This window comes from Spea bombifrons, chromosome 3 (genome assembly GCF_027358695.1).
Source record: "Spea bombifrons isolate aSpeBom1 chromosome 3, aSpeBom1.2.pri, whole genome shotgun sequence".
Taxonomy (NCBI): domain Eukaryota; kingdom Metazoa; phylum Chordata; class Amphibia; order Anura; family Pelobatidae; genus Spea; species Spea bombifrons.
In genome coordinates, this window is record NC_071089.1 from 106,177,527 (window position 1) to 106,201,577 (window position 24,051).

Genomic DNA, 24,051 nt, shown 5'->3' on the forward strand with positions numbered 1-24,051 from the left:
TATCATATACTGAAATTTTTCATATACCATATAGTGAAACAGATGGAGTGAAATTTGTATATATATAGACTGAAAAAACACTTATATCATATAGTGAAACAGATGGAGTGAAATTTGTTTATATCATATAGTGAAACAGATGGAGTGAAATCTGTATATATATAGACTGAAAAAAATGCTTATATCATATAGTGAAACAGATGGAGTGAAATTTGTATATATATATACTGAAACTGGTCATCAGTCACATGATCATGACCCTGGCAGGTTGACTCCGCCTCCTAGAGCTCATTCTGAGCTTGCTGGTAAGCAGTGTAGGCCTCTCCATTGAACTGGGTAAGTTTTTCTTCCCATTGGTTTTGTACATTTGAGCCCCTTTGTTTAATTTAATCATTTTCTGCATTTTGAATTGTGTATTATATACATTTATGTTAGTATCTGTGAAATGGTTTTACTGTGGTTCAATTAGTTTCATTGCTAATTCTTGTTTAAGATGGCATGATGCTATCATGTGAGTTTTTGGATGGGGGTTCTGGGGTGAGATGGGGACTTGCTTGTTTTGATCTTTTTTGGGGCATGTGGGATTAATGTTGGAAGTAGTGATAATTTTTGGGGTTCATGGGGTTACATGTGGAAGTGCTGACTTGACATGGTCTGTTGTGGGATTAGTGGTTTTGGGGAGTGGAGGAGGTGTTATTACTTCAGGTTTTTTAAATTAATTTTGCCATTTCATTATGTTTATCTTTTCATTAAAAAGACAGTGTAATGTAGGTTTTTTTTTTTTATTTTGAACTGATTGGATTGGTTGGCAAATTCTGTTATTGATGTCATTGCTGGAAATTTGCTGTTATTTAGACCTTCTTGTTGTGTTGTGTTTTTAAAATTTTCTTTTCCTTTTCAGACTCTGTGTAGGACTTGTTTTTGCAGATTTTTGGAATATTTAATACGTTTTTCCAGACACATTGAAGATGATTTCTAAAAGGTATGTGGTGCATTTAACCATTCCTTAAATGTACAGAACACAAAACATAGTGACATATAGGGGGTGCATGCACATAGTGAAATATAGTGGTACACTATAAATATAGGGACGCAGGGTGGTGCATAGACAAAAATAAGGACATGGGAGGACATGCAAGCATAGGGACACAGGAGGACACAATATAAATATAAAAACACATGGGGGCACAGAAACATAGGGGCCCACAGACAAAGAAAATAAAAACATAGGTACACAGAGTCACACATATATACAGGGAGACACACAAAGACACTCACAGGGACACATAGAGGCCAATACACACAGGGTTACATAAAGGGGTACGCTTGAAAAGTGGTTCATTTGCATATCAAAATACAGGTAATGTCATAGACACGAGGAAACCTTTTCCTAATTCATGCATTTGCTTGCATATCTGTTAATACAATGTATAGATTATGCTTCATCATTATTTACTCTCTAATTCAATTCAGATATCCGAACTATCTTCTATACTAGATGAATTGTATAGTTTAACTTATCAATCATTTAATTTTTTACAGGCTCAAATCCCATTGGAGGACGCCTATTGGAGACTAACATTTCTTAGCTCTTCGCTTGGTAGTGACTGGCAGGCGGGGACGTCCAAGATATGATATAAACGTGGAACATATTTCTGCTTTTTCAACTCTTGGTTTTCATTGGCAAACAATTTCTAAATGTTTTGGTATTAGCCGTTGGACTTTGTATCATCATAGCCAAAGAACTGGATTTTGAAGACCCCGATTATCAAATATTTCTGATTCTGAACTTCAAAATCTTATATATGAAATTCTCATCACTACTCCAAAATGCAGGAGAAGTCTATCTAATTGGTAGCTTAAATGCAAGACAAACTCAAGTTTAATGTTTATTGACCTGGTTGGAAGAACAATCAGAAGAAGATGAGCTATCCAGAGAAGAGTTTCTAATGTATTATGTTCTAATCAATTATGGTAAATTTTATATTTTGTACTAAAAAATATAATACTGTATCATTCGCTTAAAAATTGTAAATATATGATATATAAATTATATAATTATACCATGTTCACGGTCTATCCATTGTCTCAATTATTATCTTTGTTAACATGTTTTTCTTTCCTAATATGGTGACAGCACATGAAGAGAGTCCTTACATTTGTGAATTAAATTCATGACACTCAGAGAGGAGGTACACAACCACAAGCTTTCAGCTCCTCTCCTTCCAACTGAAGCTTCCTCCCGGAGCTTAGTTTTGTATTCTGTTGAAGCTCCGTGATTATTTAATTCTTGTTTCCCCCCGAAGGTTTATAGTTTTTTTTATTCACTTTCATGGTGTATACCTGAATAGAGTGTACCTAAATTACCTAAATTATGTGGTTTATGAGGTAAGGAAGCTTTGGTCAAAGCATCTTCTGTACAATTGGCGAGGAATCCATAACCAACACTGTGATAGTACCTTTAAAATGTTTAAAATGTCTAAATATACCGTATTGGCTCAATTATAGGCGGCACCCTTAACGTTTGGTGCTATTTTAAAGAAAAAATATTTATAGAGAACAAATACACATGAGTGGAATGGTAAAGCAGTATTTTATCCAATGAACAGGAATACATGCATTTTGTTTTTGGTACCCATTATGCAGTTAGTCAGCATAGGTCATATACAAACAAAAATTTGGAAAACCAATATTCATTTTAAGGTCCTCCCCCTTAATTAATAATACACCTTACTCATAGATACACCACTCTCCCACCCTCATATGCTTTATAACCCCTGATATGCCACTCTGCCCCCAGATATGCCACTTTGCCATCTGATATGCTTTATGCCACCCTGATATGCCACTCTGCCCCCGTCCCCCAGACTTACCAATGCATCCCCAGAGTCCATGGTGTCTAGCGGGGGCAGCCAGTGGACGTCTGCGCGATGCACCTAGACAACCTCTACTGCTTCTCGCCACTTTCGCCGGGGCTTCTATGTCAACGCTAAGTCAAAGAAGTTCCGGCAGCAGCTGAGGTTATCTGCGCGTATTGCACAGGCGTTCACTGCTGGCCGGTAGTGCTGCCGGGCTTCTTTGACAGAACCGGAAGATCATATCAAGTCCAGCAGCAGCGGGGGTTGTCTGCATTGGGCAGACGCCCACTGGCTGCCAGAGAGAAGGATCCAGGTCCCCTGCAGCAGTGCGGGGGATCTGGAACCTAACCTTGCTGCTTGGCCACAGCAGGGCTAAATGATAAAGAAAAACAAAACACCTGCCCGGCGCCCGAATTGCGCATCCCTGCGATAAACTCCGATTATAGGCTGCACACCGAAAAAGGACGAAAAAGTGCGGCCTATAATTGAGCAAATACAGTATGTGCCTGCTTTATTCCCCTATGAAGGCCTGCTCTGTCCTCCATTTACATATAGTCATTTACATATAGTCTTTAGAAGTGATTGAGGCACCTCCATTTTTCATTCATCAGTAACAGAAGTTTTTATCAATTTTCTTTTTCATTAAACACACCGGAGGCAGTGGCGAGGGACGACAGGAAGGGCGGCGCTTCTACAAGTTGTTCCAGCGCCGCCTTCTCCTACATACTGTGTGCTCGAAGGGAAGGAGGGCGGGGCAGCCCTGGGTTCAGTTGAAGGGGCGGCGCTTACAGCGCTGTCTCCTTCAACAGAGAGTAGTAAGGTAGTAAGGAAGGCACGGGAGGTGACTCTTCAGCCATGACGTCATCCCTATAAAACCTCTGAGCACCGTTATGGCGGTGCTCAGATATTCCGAAGCGCTCGGTCGACTGCGGTGCGTCCCTAGTTCTGCGCTCCCTTCCCTACTGTGACCTTTTGCCTATTGATTGCTGCCCCCGGATTGTTCTTTGACCCCTGCCTATTGATTGTTGCCTGGACCTGACCTCGGATTGTTCTCTGACCTTGATTTGGATTGCTGCCTGCCTAGACCTTCGGCTTGCCTATTGACTTCCTCTTAGTTTCTTGAGACTCTTTCTAGACACCCCTGCATCTTGGACTCCTCCCTCGCCCGCACCCCAGGTACCTCATGGTACCTTGCAACAGGAGATGCATTGACTACAGCTTCCTCACCTCATAAACCACATAGCTAATTTAGGTACACTCTATTCAGGTATACGCCTTGAAAGTGAATAAAAAAAGCTGTAAATCTTCTGGGGAAAAAAAGAATTAAATAAAAATACTTTTTTTTTTTTTAAATGCATAACACGGAGCTTCAACAGCGAACATCCTCTTTGTGAGGAGGTAGAATACAAAACTAAGCTCCGGGAGGAAGCGTCAGTTGGAAGGAGAGGAGCTGAAAGCTTGTGGTTGTGTACCTCCTTTCTGAGTGTCATGAATTTAATTCACAAATGTAAGGACTCTCTTCATGGATTCCTCGCCAATTGTACAGAAGATGCTTTGACCAAAGCTTCCTTACCTCATAAACCATATAATTTAGGTAATTTAGGTACACTCTATTCAGGTATACACCATGAAAGTGAATAAAAAAAACTATAAACCTTCGGGGGGAAACAAGAATTAAATAATCACGGAGCTTCAACAGAATACAAAACTAAGCTCCGGGAGGAAGCTTCAGTTTGAAGGAGAGGAGCTGAAAGCTTGTGGTTGTGTACCTCCTCTCTGAGTGTCATGAATTTAATTCACAAATGTAAGGACTCTCTTCATGTGCTGTCACCATATTAGGAAAGAAAAACATGTTAACAAAGATAATAATTGAGACAATGGATAGACCGTGAACATGGTATAATTATATAATTTATATATCATATATTTACAATTTTTAAGCGAATGATACAGTATTATATTTTTTAGTACAAAATATAAAATTTACCATAATTGATTAGAACATAATACATTAGAAACTCTTCTCTGGATAGCTCATCTTCTTCTGATTGTTCTTCCAACCAGGTCAATAAACATTAAACTTGAGTTTGTCTTGCATTTAAGCTACCAATTAGATAGACTTCTCCTGCATTTTGGAGTAGTGATGAGAATTTCATATATAAGATTTTGAAGTTCAGAATCAGAAATATTTGATAATCGGGGTCTTCAAAATCCAGTTCTTTGGCTATGATGATACAAAGTCCAACGGCTAATACCAAAACATTTAGAAATTGTTTGCCAATGAAAACCAAGAGTTGAAAAAGCAGAAATATGTTCCACGTTTATATCATATCTTGGACGTCCCCGCCTGCCAGTCACTACCAAGCGAAGAGCTAAGAAATGTTAGTCTCCAATAGGCGTCCTCCAATGGGATTTGAGCCTGTAAAAAATTAAATGATTGATAAGTTAAACTATACAATTCATCTAGTATAGAAGATAGTTCGGATATCTGAATTGAATTAGAGAGTAAATAATGATGAAGCATAATCTATACATTGTATTAACAGATATGCAAGCAAATGCATGAATTAGGAAAAGGTTTCCTCGTGTCTATGACATTACCTGTATTTTGATATGCAAATGAACCACTTTTCAAGCGTACCCCTTTATGTAACCCTGTGTGTATTGGCCTCTATGTGTCCCTGTGAGTGTCTTTGTGTGTCTCCCTGTATATATGTGTGACTCTGTGTACCTATGTTTTTATTTTCTTTGTCTGTGGGCCCCTATGTTTCTGTGCCCCCATGTGTTTTTATATTTATATTGTGTCCTCCTGTGTCCCTATGCTTGCATGTCCTCCCATGTCCTTATTTTTGTCTATGCACCACCCTGCGTCCCTATATTTATAGTGTACCACTATATTTCACTATGTGCATGCACCCCCTATATGTCACTATGTTTTGTGTTCTGTACATTTAAGGAATGGTTAAATGCACCACATACCTTTTAGAAATCATCTTCAATGTGTCTGGAAAAACGTATTAAATATTCCAAAAATCTGCAAAAACAAGTCCTACACAGAGTCTGAAAAGGAAAAGAAAATTTTAAAAACACAACACAACAAGAAGGTCTAAATAACAGCAAATTTCCAGCAATGACATCAATAACAGAATTTGCCAACCAATCCAATCAGTTTAAAATAAAAAAAAAAACCTACATTACACTGTCTTTTTAATGAAAAGATAAACATAATGAAATGGCAAAATTAATTTAAAAAACCTGAAGTAATAACACCTCCTCCACTCCCCAAAACCACTAATCCCACAACAGACCATGTCAAGTCAGCACTTCCACATGTAACCCCACAAACCCCAAAAATTATCACTACTTCCAACATTAATCCCACATGCCCCAAAAAAGATCAAAACAAGCAAGTCCCCATCTCACCCCAGAACCCCCATCCAAAAACTCACATGATAGCATCATGCCATCTTAAACAAGAATTAGCAATGAAACTAATTGAACCACAGTGAAACCATTTCACAGATACTAACATAAATGTATATAATACACAATTCAAAATGCAGAAAATGATTAAATTAAACAAAGGGGCTCAAATGTACAAAACCAATGGGAAGAAAAACTTACCCAGTTCAATGGAGAGGCCTACACTGCTTACCAGCAAGCTCAGAATGAGCTCTAGGAGGCGGAGTCAACCTGCCAGGGTCATGATCATGTGACTGATGACCAGTTTCAGTATATATATATACAAATTTCACTCCATCTGTTTCACTATATGATATAAGCATTTTTTTCAGTCTATATATATGCAGATTTCACTCCATCTGTTTCACTATATGATATAAACAAATTTCACTCCATCTGTTTCACTATATGATATAAGTGTTTTTTCAGTCTATATATATACAAATTTCACTCCATCTGTTTCACTATATGGTATATGAAAAATTTCAGTATATGATATATGCGTTTCACTATATGATATATGAAAAATTTCAGTATATGATATATGCGTTTCACTATATGATATATACGTTTCAGTATATGATATATGAAAAATTTCACTATATGATATATACGTTTCACTATATGATATATGCGTTTCAGTATATGATATATGAGTTTCAGTATATGATACATGCGTTTCACTATATGATATATGTGTTTCAGTATATGATATATGCGTTTCAGTATATGACATATGCGTTTCAGTATATGACATATGCGTTTCAGTATATGATATATGTGTTTCAGTATATGATATATGCGTTTCAGTATATGATATATGCGTTTCACTATATGATATACAAGGGAAAAAAACCTGAAATAATGTCCCTAACGGCCCCTCATAACTTTCTTCACTTTCTTGTGTTCATCTGCAAGACTGTCAAGTAAAATAAAACTCTGAACTTCAACTTGTTAAGGATCAGATCAAAGCAGAAGATTCTTTTATCCCTATGTAGTATAATCCTTTACCTGTCAAAATCCATTATTAAAAAAAAGTCTTATAATTTTAACAAGTATAAAGCCTCAACATAAACTAAAGGAACAGTCAAAAACTTTTTGTGGGTTTCAACATTGATTTAAATAAATCAACATAGCTGTAGATGTATCACAGAGGTTCAAATGAAGCAGAATTCTAGTAATTTTTATCGTATCATCAGAAGTACAGATATCTGAACAGGTATTTTATGTTTTGCTTGTCTTAACACAAAATTTAATGGCAGATAGGAACCCTTTGGCCCATCTAGTCTGCCTATGTTTTCCTGATGTAAAGACTCAGACCGTTCTCAGTCCTTGGTCTTGTCTTGGATTCAGGATAGATTAATGCCTACCCCCTATATGTTTACATTCCCTCACCTCGACCAATTCTGCTGGGAGGCTGTTTAACTTATGTGCCACACTCAGTAAAACTTGAGTACATTACATCAGATCCTAGGTGCAATGCAGCTGTATACCAATACAACAAGTCTTATCAAATAGAAATATAGAATTTGTCGGCAGGTAAGAGCCATTTGTCCGATCTAGTCTAGTTTTCTTGGAGTAAATACTTAGATCTTAATCAGTCCTTGGTCTTATCTTAGATACAGGAAATGCATTTGCAAAAGCTTTGTTTAAACAATAATTCTGATGTTAGCTTCTCTTTAAATGTCATTTTGTATTTTATGAAAAGGAAAAAAAGGGATATTCAGTTAACTGACATTTGACCTTAAAAACACAACAGGATGTAATGAGCAATTTAATTTACAGTATTATCATTAACAAATGGTGCTGAACAAAGAAAAAGTGTGTTTTATGTTTTTAATAGATGCTAATGGTTCAACCCTATATCATTATAATTTTAATGTCTTTCCAAAAATCCTTTGGAATTATAATTTGGAAGCAGAGAGTGGAACATAAATTCTTTAATTTAAAATTGTACTTATGTCAGCATAAGATCACACTTATGTGTGGAGGATAGGTGATGCTAATGGTAAGTTGCATACAGTTATAGCACGTGCGTTTGTGTTCCCATCGATTAAAAGGTATTATTAGATGATATTGCATTATTTCATAAATACACTATTTGCTGAGATTCAAAAATGCAAGAATAAAACTAATATTTAAGCATACCTCAGAACAAATAGGTAGATAAAAAGGAACTGACAGTGGCCACCAGACCAACCCTAGTATTATGCCGGGAGTCATCTGGTGGCAGGAGACGTTCACACACACGCGCAATAGGAACCAAACCTACTCATTGGAGACAGAAACAGGAAGTAGGAAGGTGACTGGGTTTATATACGTTTTTAATTGACCTTTAATTAAAGCAAGGTCAGGATGTTTAGTGGTTACCATGGTGATGCTGGACAAATGTGACAGGTCACGCTCCCTGCACAACCATGTACATACCCTGGGAGAACTCTGATGATTAGTGTGATTTATAGCGTTATACACATCCCCAGGAGGCGGTTGATTAGTTGTGGACTTTTAGTCTTTGTAAGAGCACTTTAGGTGGTTGCGCCTGCTGTTCTGTGACTGAAGAGGTCTGTAAGGGGGTTGCGCGATGGGCAGAGATGCCCCCGATGTCAAGGGGAACCCGAGGTATAACACTTAGCTATACAGTGGCCACCAGTCCAGCTCTGCTACCAAGACAAGAGATTAGTGTAGAAGACACAATACAAGACACAAGGGGTAACACAAGAGATCTGTTTTTTTTCCAACCTCTTCCAACCATGTCTTTATGGACCTTACATTTTGCAGAGGGGCACAGTCATGCTGGAACATGAAAAGACCTTACCGAGTTGGAAGCATACAATTGTCTGAAATGTCTTTGTATGTTGTAGCATTAACATTACTCTTCACTGGAACTAAGGGACCCAGCCCAAACCCTGAACAATAGCCCGAGACCAGTATACCTCCTCCAACAAATTTTAAAGTAGGTACTAGGCATTGCTGTTGTTACTCCTGGACACTTCACTACTTCACAGTAATAACTCTCACAGTGGGCCAGGGCAGCATCCGATGACTATGCCTGGGAACTCTCCGGGGGAAGCACGGCTTCTACAGGTCACTACAGGGAAATGCCTTTTAGAAAAAGAAATAGTTTCAAGGTTGGCTGGTTTAGAAAACAACAAATGGTTAGAAAAATAAAAAAGAGATGTGATCCTGCATCCACACAGGGTACCATGTCTTTGCAAATAGGACCTTAAATAAACACAGTCTTGTGGAATCAATGAAAAATCACACAGTTTATTGCACAATACACTTCAGCAGGCAGCAACAGAAACATAAATCAAATAAAAAAATAAATAAAAATAAAAAAATCAAATTCCGACAAACAATCCTAGCTCATCTGAGCTCTAACTAACCTAGAAATCCCTTACTATCAGGGTCTAAACTAAACAAAACACAGGCTTCACCAACCTATCAGAATGTCAAACTTCTCTGCAGTTCAGTTCTTGTTTGCAGCCTAGGATGCTGGATCCAGCCTTTCAAAAAGTCAGTCTCTAAATGTCTACCAGGCAGGGTTTTATTTCAGTTACTGCTGCTATTTACTGGCAGCTGAGTAGAGTCAGTCTGAACTCCTGGCCTGGGGTCTCTTTCTCTCATACTCCCCAGGGCTAAATACCATACCCCTCTCTAAAAAATATAGAGGAGATATACACGCCATCTCAGCTAACACCATGTACCTTATAACAGAGAGAACAGAAAATACCTGCTATTATATACTACTAAAAAGTAATAAGAAGAAACCAAGCAAGGTCATGCAGTATGGGAGCTACCTAATCAATATATCCCCTGTAACAGATATAACTAACTGCAATGAAACAGATACAATTACTCCACTGAGTATATCTTACAGGCCTCACTCTATTCAATTATAGAAAGAACGAATAAAAACTTTGCTAATATTTAGTGTACGCCAAGAGTACACATGAATTATACAGCACAAAAGAATATGAAATGAACATCATTAAACCAGTCATTAAACCTAAAGGAGAACAGTATAGAAAACAGTAACGTCAAGACAAAAAAACACGGGCTTATAAACACCCAGGTTCAGGCTTATGTCCACCCTTGCAATATATAACTGTGGTGGACAACTCAAGTTCTGGATATGCCCGCTTAACTTTAAAGTAAAATACACTGTTTAATAAAATCAATAACCAGTGTCACACCCTGGAAAATGTTGAGTTGTAAGTACATACCAATGCAAATCTCGGACATTCTAAACGATACAAAACCTGTGGCCGATGACAGTGTTGCATGGATACCATGTCGATTTGGCACCCTCAGAGTGGCAAAGGAAATTTCCAGTAAGGTTGGAATGTATTTCTCCCAAACCATATTAAATTGTGTTATCTAGTAGAAGATGTTTGTCAATCTGCAATGCAACCTAGACCCATAGAAGATCAGAAATCAAGAAGTAAGGAATTTTGTACTTTGAAGTAAAACAATATCGCAACTTCATCAAGAGTTAAGAATTTATTTGTATTTGTTTTTTATTCGATCTTAAGTTTGAAATTGATTATGTGCATTTGTTAACAGCAGATGTGTATTTTTTGCATTTATTGGTAAACACCACATGGCTTGGCTATTCCTTTTCATGTTTCTTGATTATTGAGCAAGGCATATGGAGTTATTGAATATTTATTCATTAAATAAATACTGTAAACAACATAAACCATTTAAACAAATGATGACATTTTATTCTTTTTGTATGTAACCAAATAACAGGTTACCTGCTGTATCAGAACTTTTCATCTAGTGTCCTTCAATATTCCATCAAGTGTGTATGGTTATATATATAATTCACCCATGACAGATTCATTCAAGGAAATAAGTAATGCAATAGATGCAATGTCTGAGTAGAGGGAGATATATTGTAGATACAATACATGATTCACTTCTTTTGAACCAATATAAAAGCTAATGGTGGAAATATAGAGGTCATGAAAATGTACCATAAATTATACAATATAAATGATGCCAAAAATATTATATATGTGAAAACCCCTATTGACTGTAAAATCATATGTAGGTTATTGGTGTTGTCTGCTTGAAGAAGGGTGTAATCTCAAATATCCTCATTGACCAGTCCTCATTCTATATATTTACTATTATTTTTTTAGTTTGTTCCCACATCCACCCAGAGGTGGAGTACCCTTTCCTGTCTTGGCTCATCAACCATTTTTGACATCTTGATAGACCTTAAAAGATGTTACACTGCCACATTATTTTTGTGGTTGTCCTTTGCTAGGTCACATCCTTGCAAGTTTCATGAAGCATTGCTGTGATTTGCACAACTGACAGGAACCTGCTGCCATCTTTAGCGCATCCAGTTGTGGTTAACATACCCATTGTACAGCGCTACGGAATTTGATGGCGCTATATAAACAATAAAAATGAATAATAATATTAATAATAATTAACATCCCTATGGAGAACACCAACTTCCAATAATTTAGAGGGTGCTGGAAATGCTTGTATGAAGCAATATTTAATAATAGGTTGTCACAATTTAGTTTCAGTAGAAATTATATAAAAAAATATTCATCATCTCTGAGCAAATATACGCGAGGATAAGAAATTATTATCTTTACAGCTATTTACATTTTGTCTTAAATATGAGGTAAGTTGTCTTAAATGTGAGGTAGTTCACTTATTCCTAGCCTTAAGGACTACAGAGACCCCATGTTTATGCCAAAAATATTCAAGGACGCTCACATGGCTTTTTCTTTGTCTTTAATGTGTACTTGGGTAGTGTTTGTATGACGTCCGGGAACTGTAATATTTATCCAAGTTTTAAATGAAGCTAAAGAGAATGATTTACATGGTTACTGGGAAAAACCTTTTACACTAAGGTGTGTTTGCTTCTGCTGTTTTCTTGTAACCCATGCCAAAAAACAGAAATAAAACTTATTTTATATCAATAGTTCTCAGTTTAAAGTATGGTAGGGAAATGGGATGAAGCCTACTCTTTACTAAATAACAGTCTTATAAAGAAATCATTTTATTCAAAGGCTATGTTTTTTAACTAAAATCATCATTCATGTTTTACATTTATATGGTATATTTTTCTTTCGCTATAATCGAGCTGGGAATTGTAGCTGCATATCCACCTCCATCCTGTATTTTATAATGCTTTTATGGTTAAAAATTAAGTAGTTCAAAATTAGTATTTTTCATCATCATTGCCATCATTTTTCACATGGTAAATTCTATATGCAGCCCAGGACATTTTAAAGTATATTTAGAAGTAAAGATAAGGGTGAGTCAAAGGTGCCGATCTAAATGGGGATGATAAGTAGTAAGATATAATCAGCCAAGACGCAGATCGATTTTGGCTTTTGAATAGAATAAAAGAAAACACCTACTGCAATTCACATTAGGTCTTTTTTTATTTAAGGAGCGTAGAAAAAAAGAATTTCCACTCACTTTAAGTGAGAGTGTAATTATATCATTATATCATATGTATCATGCTTGGACTAGCCGTCCGGCCCGGTGGGTCATTGGCTTAAAGTACTGCTGCTCCAGTATGCAGCTAGCGGTTGGATATACCTGGCTCTACGCTATGTGAGCATAAAAGCTTTGCACACACATGCAGCCATCGGCCATTTTAATGCCATCATGCAGGCGCTGGTCTTAAAGTCCAAGGTCTACCTTGTCATCAATATGTAAAGTGAAATGATATGATGTAAGCTGTCTCCTGCTCTCTCCTGGTCATCTTGTTTAAGTTTTCTAATATCCTTAAAAACCTAAAGATTTCAGTTATTTATATAACTTCAGCTATAGACTGAGGAATATTATTGCAAATTATCCTTTTTTTGTCATTACGATGGTCTAATGGAAGCTAAGCAAAAAACTAAAATACACTATATAAATTCAGTTCAAGATGGCTGCTTTCAGTTTTTGAGTTGTACACTTTCTGAATGCATTGTTAATTGAAGCGTTCCATGCTTTGCAACCTAATTTACTGACAATTCTAAACACATCAGGAATGTTTTTAAGGCAGACTTGGTAGATATTTTAATTGAGCACCCATATCAGTTTATTATTCTATTTCTCAAATATATAGGATGCACAAAAGTGCAGATTTCCTTAGTGCCCATCTTATACCCGCAGCAATAAAGATCTAAAGTGTGTTTCCCTCCGTTACACACAAAAAAATCAATAATACACAAAAAATGATCTATGTACTGGTACAAAGCTACGGAGAGACAGGATAGCAATCTGATGTCTTCAAATGATGAGGTATAGACTTCAAAAGGGCTGGTATATAGAAAGGATAAAAAGACAAAAAATATATATTTTAATACTGCCTTCAATACATGGTATTCTTTGATTTAGTAATGTACTCACAAAATTATGGAGTATTTTTTTTCACCATACAGTCCAGGAGTAGCTCCGATGTGTCTTAATAATGAGATTTCCTAAAATTATATTTTTCACATCAAATTTTTTTTTCAGATTCAGGCACATAAAAAAGCCCTGGAGCACTGTAGGTTTTCCCTTACAAAGAAAGTAGTCATGAACTTACCTGAGTTAAGCATACATACAGGTATAAGCAACTCCATTTAAATGATTGGTTTTCATATAGTGCATTCATATATAAATGGCTGTTTTTGTAAATGTTGTGTCCTTGAACGTTACAGGCTGCATCAATTATCTCTAGTAGAAGACATCATATAATCTATTCAATCTGTTATTGTCTTTGTGCCGCATATTAGAAAGCGATAGTGGATATGTGGTGTGGCAGAGCAGTAAATAAAATATAGAGCGGGCTAAGATATACAGCGTACAAGGGGAATGTGCGCAAGGAAGTGATTTTTCATAAAGGTTGTTATCTTTGCGATGTAAAATTGTTCTAGTAGTTATACTGGTAGTTACAAAATGATTTTCCTGTCACAAACTTGATGCCTGATAATACCCATGATAACTTTTTATATATCTTTTCCACAGGATTGTTTAATAAGAGGAATGGCTCTTGGTGCGTAAGAGCAATAAATACATTTTGAAAAAAAAATATTTTTGCAGTTTAATCTAAAGCAGTATTGCAATTGTTAAAAGGTCTAAATATTATATAATAATAGTAATGAAAGATGCCAGTATAACAAGGCAAAATATTATATTAGTAAAATATCTAATAGTGAGTAATAGTACACCGAATTGTATTTATTATGTAAGAAATATTAAAAAAATAGTTTTATGAAAAACATTTTGTTTTACAGTTTTAACTGTTATACACTGTACCCAGCTAGTGCAGATAAAAAATAAAACCCCCAGCTATATTCATATATATGTCCTAAGTTTAGGTAGATCTCATATTCCTAAGATTTTTTCATATATTTTCATATATTTTGGCAGTTATAGACATACCCCGGAACTCTCTGGGTTTGCTCAGAAACTCTGGGTAAATCGCCCCTTCTCCAGTTTACTCGGCCACTGATCCTTGCCTCCGTAGCCACTGCTGTCCAGGAGGAATACCCAAGCCATCAAACATATAGATAAACGATGAAGAGCATACCAGGGCTTTTGATACCTATGGTCCACCCACATTCCATTTTGCTTGTGTCTTCTCAAACAATTGGCGGAAAAAGCCCTGAAGCTGTATTATTAATATCTGTAAAGAATGTTTCTGCATTGTCACAAATGGATCCAATAGAAAATAATTACTTTTCTGATTCACAAGAAACAAGATATGGATAATAATGATATACAAGAAACACTGATGGTGCATTGAAAAATAGTCTCAGCACTAAATAGCATGGCGTGTATGTTCTTCATGCTTGCTGCCCAAATATTATTAACATTCATAAGTGCTATGTGATTACTAAGATGATGAGAAAAAGAGGGATCTTAGCCATTCTGTAAAAATACAAACTTCAAATCTTTCCAAACAAAATTGCATTTATGTGAAAAATCTTATTCAATGCACACAAAATTAAAATGCCTGTAACTATATAAGTAATATATATTTTTCAATTGACATGTCTGCAATTAATAATCTAAATGCAATGGTAAATTAAATAACTAAGAGTATTAGTTATTTGTATTTAACCCCTGAGCTTTTTTTTTTATTTTTGTACCCTACGTCACAATGGCTATAATTTGTTTCTCATTTAACATACCCACACAAATTACGTATTGTTTTTTCAGGACAAGAAGGTCTTTCTTTACAAAAACAACATCTTTTCGACTTTTGGAAAATCTAAAAAAAGCTAATACAAAAAAAAAATCCTATATTTTCCTGAGTTTAGAAATACTGTTTTTATGGGGTTTTTTTGCAAATCATAGGGCAATAAGTAGCATATGGCTATTTCACAAGAGCAATTTTTTTTCAAAATTAGCAATAGTAACATTATAACACTGATATCACTCCCACCATTCATCTTGGGGTATTATGACACCTTTCATGTAGCCATTTTACCACTAATCTTTGCCAAAGTTTTTAGAGGTAAATATATTTGGTGATTTTTTTTTTTTACACAGATCGCAATTCGGTTATAAATGTGCTGAGAATTTAAAGGGTGACACCGCCTATGCATAGATTTATTGGGTTGTTTAGTGGCTGAAAGGCCATATTTGGGGAAAAGGGTGCACAAAAAAGGCTGGTGGTAAAATGAGTGGATGGAAAGTACCAATTGTATTTGTATTCTTGTTCGTTTTTATGTTCGCCCGAATACGAATGCACAAGTCTAATAGTTTCTATTCATAATAACCAATTCCCCCCCCTTATCAGCTGGCTTTACCACTAAAGTCTCATCATCCTATAAATATTTAAGTGGTCTTTTTTCTTCACTGTTACATCGGTATTACTTAATTTTAGGAATACTGACCAGGTCATTAAAAATTGTTCAAAAGCAATCCTAGCATCTGATTTTTGGGGATATTTTTTTTTCTTTTCAACTCAGAATGTATTACGACAAGTAATTATTAGAGCAAAAAAGCATAAGAGGGGGGCTTTCCTGCAAAATGTTTCTTAAGGCATAAGAAACATACGGGCATGACATTTACTAAAGTTTCTGGTAGGTACACATTTGAGGCATTTAAACATGCACGTGATCTCCTGGCTCCAAGGTTTGAGTCTTTATAGCAGGAAAAACAGGCAGGCTATATGTGCCAGATAATCTGAATCATTCTTATCTGCTGTCACATTTTATGATATACAAAGTACTTAGCAAAGAGGCTTCGTCTAGGCAGCACCTAGTAGAATATGCACATGTTTGCGTTAGATGAATCCTAGACGTGCAGAACCAATTTGGGACAAAACTGAGCAGTTTTAGCTATGTAAGTTGCTTACGCTCATGATGTGTAGATGTGCTTTTGGAGTAAAAGAAACATAGGAACAAAACAAACTGCTCAGAAATTCTACACAATAATTCTATTCTGTACTTGAAGAATAAAACATGTGCAAAAATATTGTTCCCATTATTCAGTTGTCTTTAATTTCCCACCTTGAGAAACCTTTATTGCAGGAGAATGAATGGAAGCTGTCAATCAGAGGAGTACAAACAGTGTTGCAGCCAAGTATAGCATTATAACCGAATAAAGTGCTAAAATATTTCAATTCCTTTGTTATTGTCTCTCCCTCGCCCCTCTCAACCCCATCTCAGCAGAGCACTTCCGACGTATACCCATATACTGTATCCGTAAGCAAGCACCAAGACACTACAGTGTGCAAATCAGTCACTGCAACTTTCCCTGCTGATGACCCATCACTAAAACACTGCCTTTCTCTTCCGAGTTTTCAACAACATCAAAAGGCAGATTACTGAAGAACACTGACCAAGAGACGGTCCATTCATGATGTACCAAGTACCCTATGATTGAACCTTGCCTTCGGACTTTGTGCAATATGAAAGACAATCCCCATGAGCATTTTTTTTCATACGCATGCAGATATTCCATGAAAAAAGGAACAAGAGCATTCCTGGAACCATTATGTTAACCAACTGAAAAGACAATGAAATTAGAATAAAGTATTAATTCTAATAGCTTCAAAAAAGTGTAGTGACGTGAATAAGTTACAAATCAAATGTAATTCTGCTTACAGAGATATACTCAAATCTTCCAAAAAAACTTCACTGTCAAAATGCCAGGTTAAAAATGGCATTTATCAAATCTAGCCGTTTTCGATAGTGACCCTCTGGCAGTCAAATGGCTGTTAAAAACCAGACCCTGCATCATTTAGCTTTAGTATATATTTCAAGAATGAACTAGAGCGGCGAAAAGATCATAAATACTGTCCTCAACTGCTATTCATACTTCACCTAAGCCTGTGAAAAGGGATTGAATTGTGCATTATATTAAAATATGTGAAAAATAATCATCCACCTGAAGATAAGGAGGACTTGGATGTGTGAAACCTGTTCTGAATGGATAGGGCTCGGAATACAAATACATGGTAACGAGTGGCTTAGGAATAGGTGGACTGAGGAAAAAAGAATAAAACGTCCTCATTATAATTCATGTGCAGAAAAGCACCTCAGGATTACCAGAACATTTAAATGGGGAAACTTTAAAATGTAACATTAGTGATCACACTGTGAAGGGGATCTCAGGATAATCTGCACTGCACCCGAACAACTACTAAACTTTTCACATAAAAAGTAAACTATTCTGATAATCTATTCTTCTGACAGCAGCGGGAAACTCCCCCATTTCATGGAAAAATAGGCAGGTCTTGACCCGGAAAACCGGAGGAGCAGCCCTCACCCGGCAATCTCCGGGTCAAACGCGGAGAGTTCCCAGGTATGAGTATATGCCATTAAAGTTTATTCACTGATCAATGAATTAGAGCCAAATGTGCTTGTTTAGTTTTGGGTGCCCACCCCTGACCATCATTATTGTGCATGCTTGTGTGACACCACTCGCACGTGGACAGATGTTTGAAAAGTGTGAGTTTTGTGCACAGTATAGAAAAGAGATCATAATATTTTCTATACTATACTAGTCCACTGAATAAAATAATGCTGCAAAATGAATTATCCGTCTCAACAAAGGACCAATATACATGTTCATAACTCATAGTTCCCAACAGCAGATAATCTCGTTGATAATGAAAGCTGGACCTCACTTTAAGTCAGTGGGATAGACAATACCATAGTGTGTACAGCAGTCTGTTTTCTGAAAACATCTGCACTTACAATTGCTCGTCTTGCTAAATAATTGATTAATAAACTTTTCTTCTCTCCCCACAGCTTTTTTTCCTCCAGTAAATGAAATATGAAATGTATTTGATAAAACTGGTGATATCGCCGGTTATATCAATAATGCAGGCAAGCGTGACACTGCCTGTCATGGACTGGCATTGGGAAGTTGTGGGCATTCTTCTAGTGGCAGGGATTTCAATTGAACTTCCTCCAAACCTATTTAGCAGAATGACAATAAATAAGAGAATATTATATCTGTTATAGACTTATTTTTTTTTATAATGCTCTAAACTTAATTTTGTATGCTATATACTTTTATATAATGCTATATACTTATTTTTTTATATACTGCTCTATACTTATTTTTTTAAAACAATATTCAATTAAATGTTTAATTACGGTATTTATACTGCTTTTGTCAAATGCAGTTGCTCAGAATCAGAGCAAATAATGTACAGAGTTTAATGCCAAGGTATCACAAGTAACTCGACACATTGGTATATTGGCGCAGATTCATTAACTGAGATAAACTGTATGCAATATTAAAGAATGTTGGTATTAAATTGTTTGTGATCGATTTATATCAAGCATTGAATCCAGTCAATATGTCTGACAGTTTTACTGTGAATACAGTATTTCATCCATTTAAGAAAAACATTTTGTCCACATTCATTATCTTGAAATTGAATGAATCACTTCAATTGCACTTTGATAATTTTGAATTTGAAATTGCTAACAGGTAGATGGAAATATTTGTCGCTACCCATCATTATAAGCACTTAGAGACAGTAATGATTTACATTAAGTTTAGAATATATGAAGGATTGCATTTATACACTCCTAAAAAACCTGCAGTATGTAAATGTCATGGGATTTTATTAACTAATCATGTAGCAATGGCTGTTTTATATATATATATATATATATATATATATATATATATATATTATTATTTTATTTAAAGAAACCCAGTGATGATGTCATGACATCTGTAGGGGAACATTTCAGTTTTAAGAAAGGGGTCAACAAAGACCTCAAGGTGATCGTATCACAAGCTTAATATACATTGTATTATTTTTCAGCAGGAACCCCTAACACGTGGGAGAAATCCTATGCAAAATGTCTGCAAAAATGCATAATTTGTTTTGCCTATTATATATATATATATTGTGTGTGGATACTCTCAATGAGAGCGATTTAGAGTTAAATTAACATTGCTAAAATGACTTGCATGTAAAATAACCCTTAAGGGGTTATATAAACTTCATTATATTAAAGAGTTTCTGACTTAAAATTTAGACCAACAAAACCTACAATTGATTTTGTTTTAATATAAATACAGCCTTAACTACTAAAGCAGTGATCTCTACAGTGATGTTATTTAAGATTCTTTCAATAACCTGATTACGTCCGACAGCTTCACTATTGATTAAACATTGTGTGGTCCTGGTCAATACACTGACAGCTTAGATTTATGTGCTTGGGTCTTGCTTTAAAGTCTGGGTAAAGATAACTGCATACCACACTTAGCTATGTCATTGACACACAAATATTATTTTGTACTTAGTCTTTATACTGTCTTACAATCATCACACAGTTACACAATGGGTTCAAAGCACATTAATCCATTTGGTGAAGGATAGAGACTATAAAATCTCCCTCTTTGTTGACAATGTCACCCTTACCCACCGCAATTCACATCATATTTGTAAGAAACCTACAATTCATAGGGAAACACTATTAGTATATATCAGGTGGTTTGGGGGGGGGTCTTATTTGGAACACAACTATGGTGCAGCCAGCTTAGCACAAAGTCTCAATTGTGGCATATCAGAAACCTGATTGCATGGTGAGTCCATACTGAAGAACATTACCTTCACCCAGTGTTCCAGCAGAAGGCAGTTTGAATACCTAAACAAACGAGGCTGCTAAATTGGCACACCCTCACTGGATTGAGATCTGGTGACTGCGGAGGCCATTGGAGTACAACGAACTGATTGTCATGTTCAAGAAACCAGTTGAAGATGACGTGAGCTTTGTGACATGGGGCATTATCCTGCTGGAAGTAGTCATCAGAAGATGGGTACACGGTAGTCATAAAGGGATGGACATGGTCAGCAACAATACACAGGTAGGCTGTTACATTTAAACAATGCTCAGTTGGTACTAAGGGTCCCAAAGTGTGCCAATTAAATGCCCCCCACAGCATTACACCACCACCAGCCTGAACCGTAGATACAAGGCAGGATGGATCCATGCTTTCATGTTGTTTACTTCAAAGTCTGCCCTGCCGTCTGAATGTCACAGCTGGAATCGAGACCATCATGTAAAAAGTATTGCTTTTCACCTTCAGATACTTTCTCCCAGGGGGCCAGTATTTCCATACTTTTGTAATAGTTTATTTGATTTATTATATTATCCCATAAAGGTATCGCTGCATCCTTCCACTAGGTTTTTCTGGTTGGGGTTTGTTCCCTAAAGCGAGTGAGGGGTTCTCATTCTTTTTTCAAAATGGAGGATCTCAATTAGAGAATGTGTTCACCATAAGGCTATGTGAAATAACTTTTGTCTTCATTAGATTTATGGTTTATTTTTCGTCTGTTACTTAAATTTTCTATAGCAAAGGGGGTTTAGTGAACGATTTGTGTACGAAGTGACATCCCTCAGGGGCTTGTTTGCTGTGGTGATGCAGCTCTTATGTATAAAGTAGTAGATACAAACTGTATATTTCTGCTTTCCCTTTTTGTCAAAGCTCTTTTTTAATTTCTGTGAAATAAGTAAAACAAATGTAAGAGAAAACTTAAAATGATTTATATCACATTTGGAGGAAACAAATATTTTTTAATTACAAGTGAAGAAAATATGTGTAAATACTTAGGGGACAGGTACTTCTAGGACAGGTAGGGCTTTCTTATATATTTATAAATCATCATTTAGAATGAAAAATACAAAAAACTAATTTTTCACAGATTCACCTATAAAAACTATACATAACCAGTGCAAATGAATAAAAAAACTGTATTTAGGTATTTGTCCTGATTTTGGAAACACCCCTTATGCCTATTTTCACCCATTTTGGTAGTTATAGAGCGAAATAGGAATGACGTGCATTGCTGTTTACAAACTATTTTTGTTAAAAATGTGATTTACTAAGCGGCTGAACAAAAGTACACATTTTAAAAAAATATATATTTTACTAGAGGCGTTTTAAAACTTTTTGTTTAACCATTTTAGCTCCAATCTGTGCCACTCATCGCAGTAATGAGTAATTGCAGTGCCTTTCTTTTCAAGGCTTCGTGGAGAATTGGAGGATGGTGAACTTCTGGCAAAATCACCTGATTGGGGGAGAGGACGTCACTGGAAGCACCACTATTTTGGCAAGGTTATGTCCTCAGAGAGATGGACAAAGAGAGAAGATAAAAGATGAAAAAGAGAAATGGCAGAGAGAAGATAGAAGTTTAAGAAAGAAGATGCGAAAGTGGAAGCAAAATAGGTAGGGAAACATATAGAGAACATGAGAGAGGGAGTGTTTCAGAGTGAATAAAAGGGTATAAGGGCAGGGGCACAGAGAGGCCTGGGGGAGAGGGCAGGGAGCACAGAGAGAGAGAGACACTTGGTTGAGCATTTCATATTTGTTTTCCATGATATTTAACAAACTGTATTTATATTCCAACAAAATTGTAGTATGGGAGACACTAGAAAACAAAAATGCCAAATACATTTTATGCTATATGGATAAGTAATGTCCAAATGTGCAGCTGTCATTAGGGCCTTTGCAAGAGAAAAAAATACCACTGTGAATTGAATATAAATAAATGTATTGACTCCTTAACTATGTCAATAAATTCAACTAAAACTATACCAGAAGTGGCCCTGAAACTCACTTTATCTACAGGAATTATAGAGCTATTATGTGCAGTAGTTTTGTTCAGAATTGTTGATGCATGTGCTTGTTGTGGTGTATAGAAATCAAAAACAATGCCGAAAGATACTCAAGAATTTAAATGTGAAATCAATGGTTATTCCATCTGAATTACTGACATAGAAACTTAATTTAAGGGAATTTACGCATTGGCTGCCAAAACTGTACCTTATTATGCACATTATGCAAGGATTTATTTTATTACTTTGAGTGGGCCCATTAATCTTTACAAGTGCTCTCATTAGAAAACAGAAAAGTAATTGCTAACGGTTAGATACAAATATAATGATAGTATTTAGCTGGAATCATCTTAACACTATAAAATATGTGCTTACGTCTTTGAACACAGAAGTGAGCTCAATTTGGCATAAGGTGTAAAAAGATCTAGATATTTGAGGCCTAGGATAGGATTTTCTTTCCTATTTCCAAAGCTCCAGAGTACCCATTAAACAGTTTGCAATTAGCTTATAAACAATGCTTCTATCACTGATATGTAATGCAGCCACTATTCATGCCCTAATAAAAAGAAATACACCAGAAATGATCTGAAATGTGTGTTTTACAGTTCTTTTTAGCGTATATGTAGTTCAAATATGAATTTCCTTGAAAGTAAAGCCCTCTTGAGGAGACAGAATTGTTAGTGTCTCCAAGACAAGTCAAGGGATCACACAGTGCAGCTTCAAAGACATTTAAGATAATCGTTTATAGGTTGTCATAAAACTATAGATGATATTTTTCTCTTTTGAGGAAGGTCTAACCATGGGAAGGTTTTTTAGAGGAAATTTAGTGTATATTTCTACGTTTATTTATCTGCAATAAGTGGATACCAAGCTACCTCAAGGTTTAAAACACTATTATACTATTATATTAAAAATCTAATCTTTAAATACCTACAGTAGGAGAAGATATGTGTTTATTATTTGTTTCCTGTACATTTTACACAATGTTTCTTAATGAGAGATTTAGGTGATAGGGGCAGCCTCTGTATTCAAGCAGTATTTTTCATTCAAACATTCACAATTTCCCGTTTTTAATTTTCTGAATTCTAGCGGTCAAAACAAGGATACCTGTGAAGATCGCAGGTTAGGCTTACTAAAGTGATCCATCTCTGTGGGAGTAGCTTCATCAGAGAGGAAATAGGTGAATGTAGCCAAACACCAAAGATGAAACTGACCCTTTGACCCACAGGGGTCAAACCTAGAGAGTACCTAGATATGCTAAACAGCAATAGCACAAATTCATACCATCAACACATATTCCTTGTTACTGGTGGTCACAGCTTTTAGCATAACTATATATAAGTAAGAAAATATTTCATAGGTTGAGGTGTATGGTCAAGGTTGTAGAACCAATGGATTTCCCTCTCATCATTACAAAGGCTGCTTGAATTAGCTGTTGCAAAAGAAGGGCAACTATAACAACAAAAGCATAAGACCTTATAGAAAGGAATGCAACCAGTTAGAACAATATTTTCTCTTCATCTATGAGGGAGTGTTAGAGACAAAATTCAACTTTTATATATACATACCTCACATTATAGAAGCTATCACGTGATGAAAAGTGTGAAAGTTGTACAGTGAAATACATATATCATATGGCAAAATCTAGAATATATAGCATGTAAAATATTTTAGAA

General features: G+C 35.9%; 2 long non-coding RNA genes across 2 annotated transcripts; one reads left to right on the forward strand and one right to left on the reverse strand.

Annotated features, from left to right (window-relative positions):
• The first annotated feature begins 260 nt into the window (after positions 1–260).
• On the forward strand, positions 261–1,914 carry LOC128484278 (uncharacterized). The gene is made up of 3 exons (XR_008351135.1): positions 261–336; positions 902–982; positions 1,543–1,914. It is a non-coding gene; the product is annotated as an uncharacterized LOC128484278 (long non-coding RNA).
• Positions 1,915–4,905: 2,991 nt separating this feature from the next.
• Positions 4,906–6,558, reverse strand: LOC128484301 (uncharacterized). Its single transcript, XR_008351137.1, has 3 exons — positions 6,483–6,558; positions 5,838–5,918; positions 4,906–5,277 (listed from the first exon to the last, which is right to left on the reverse strand). It is a non-coding gene; the product is annotated as an uncharacterized LOC128484301 (long non-coding RNA).
• Positions 6,559–24,051: the final 17,493 nt, after the last annotated feature.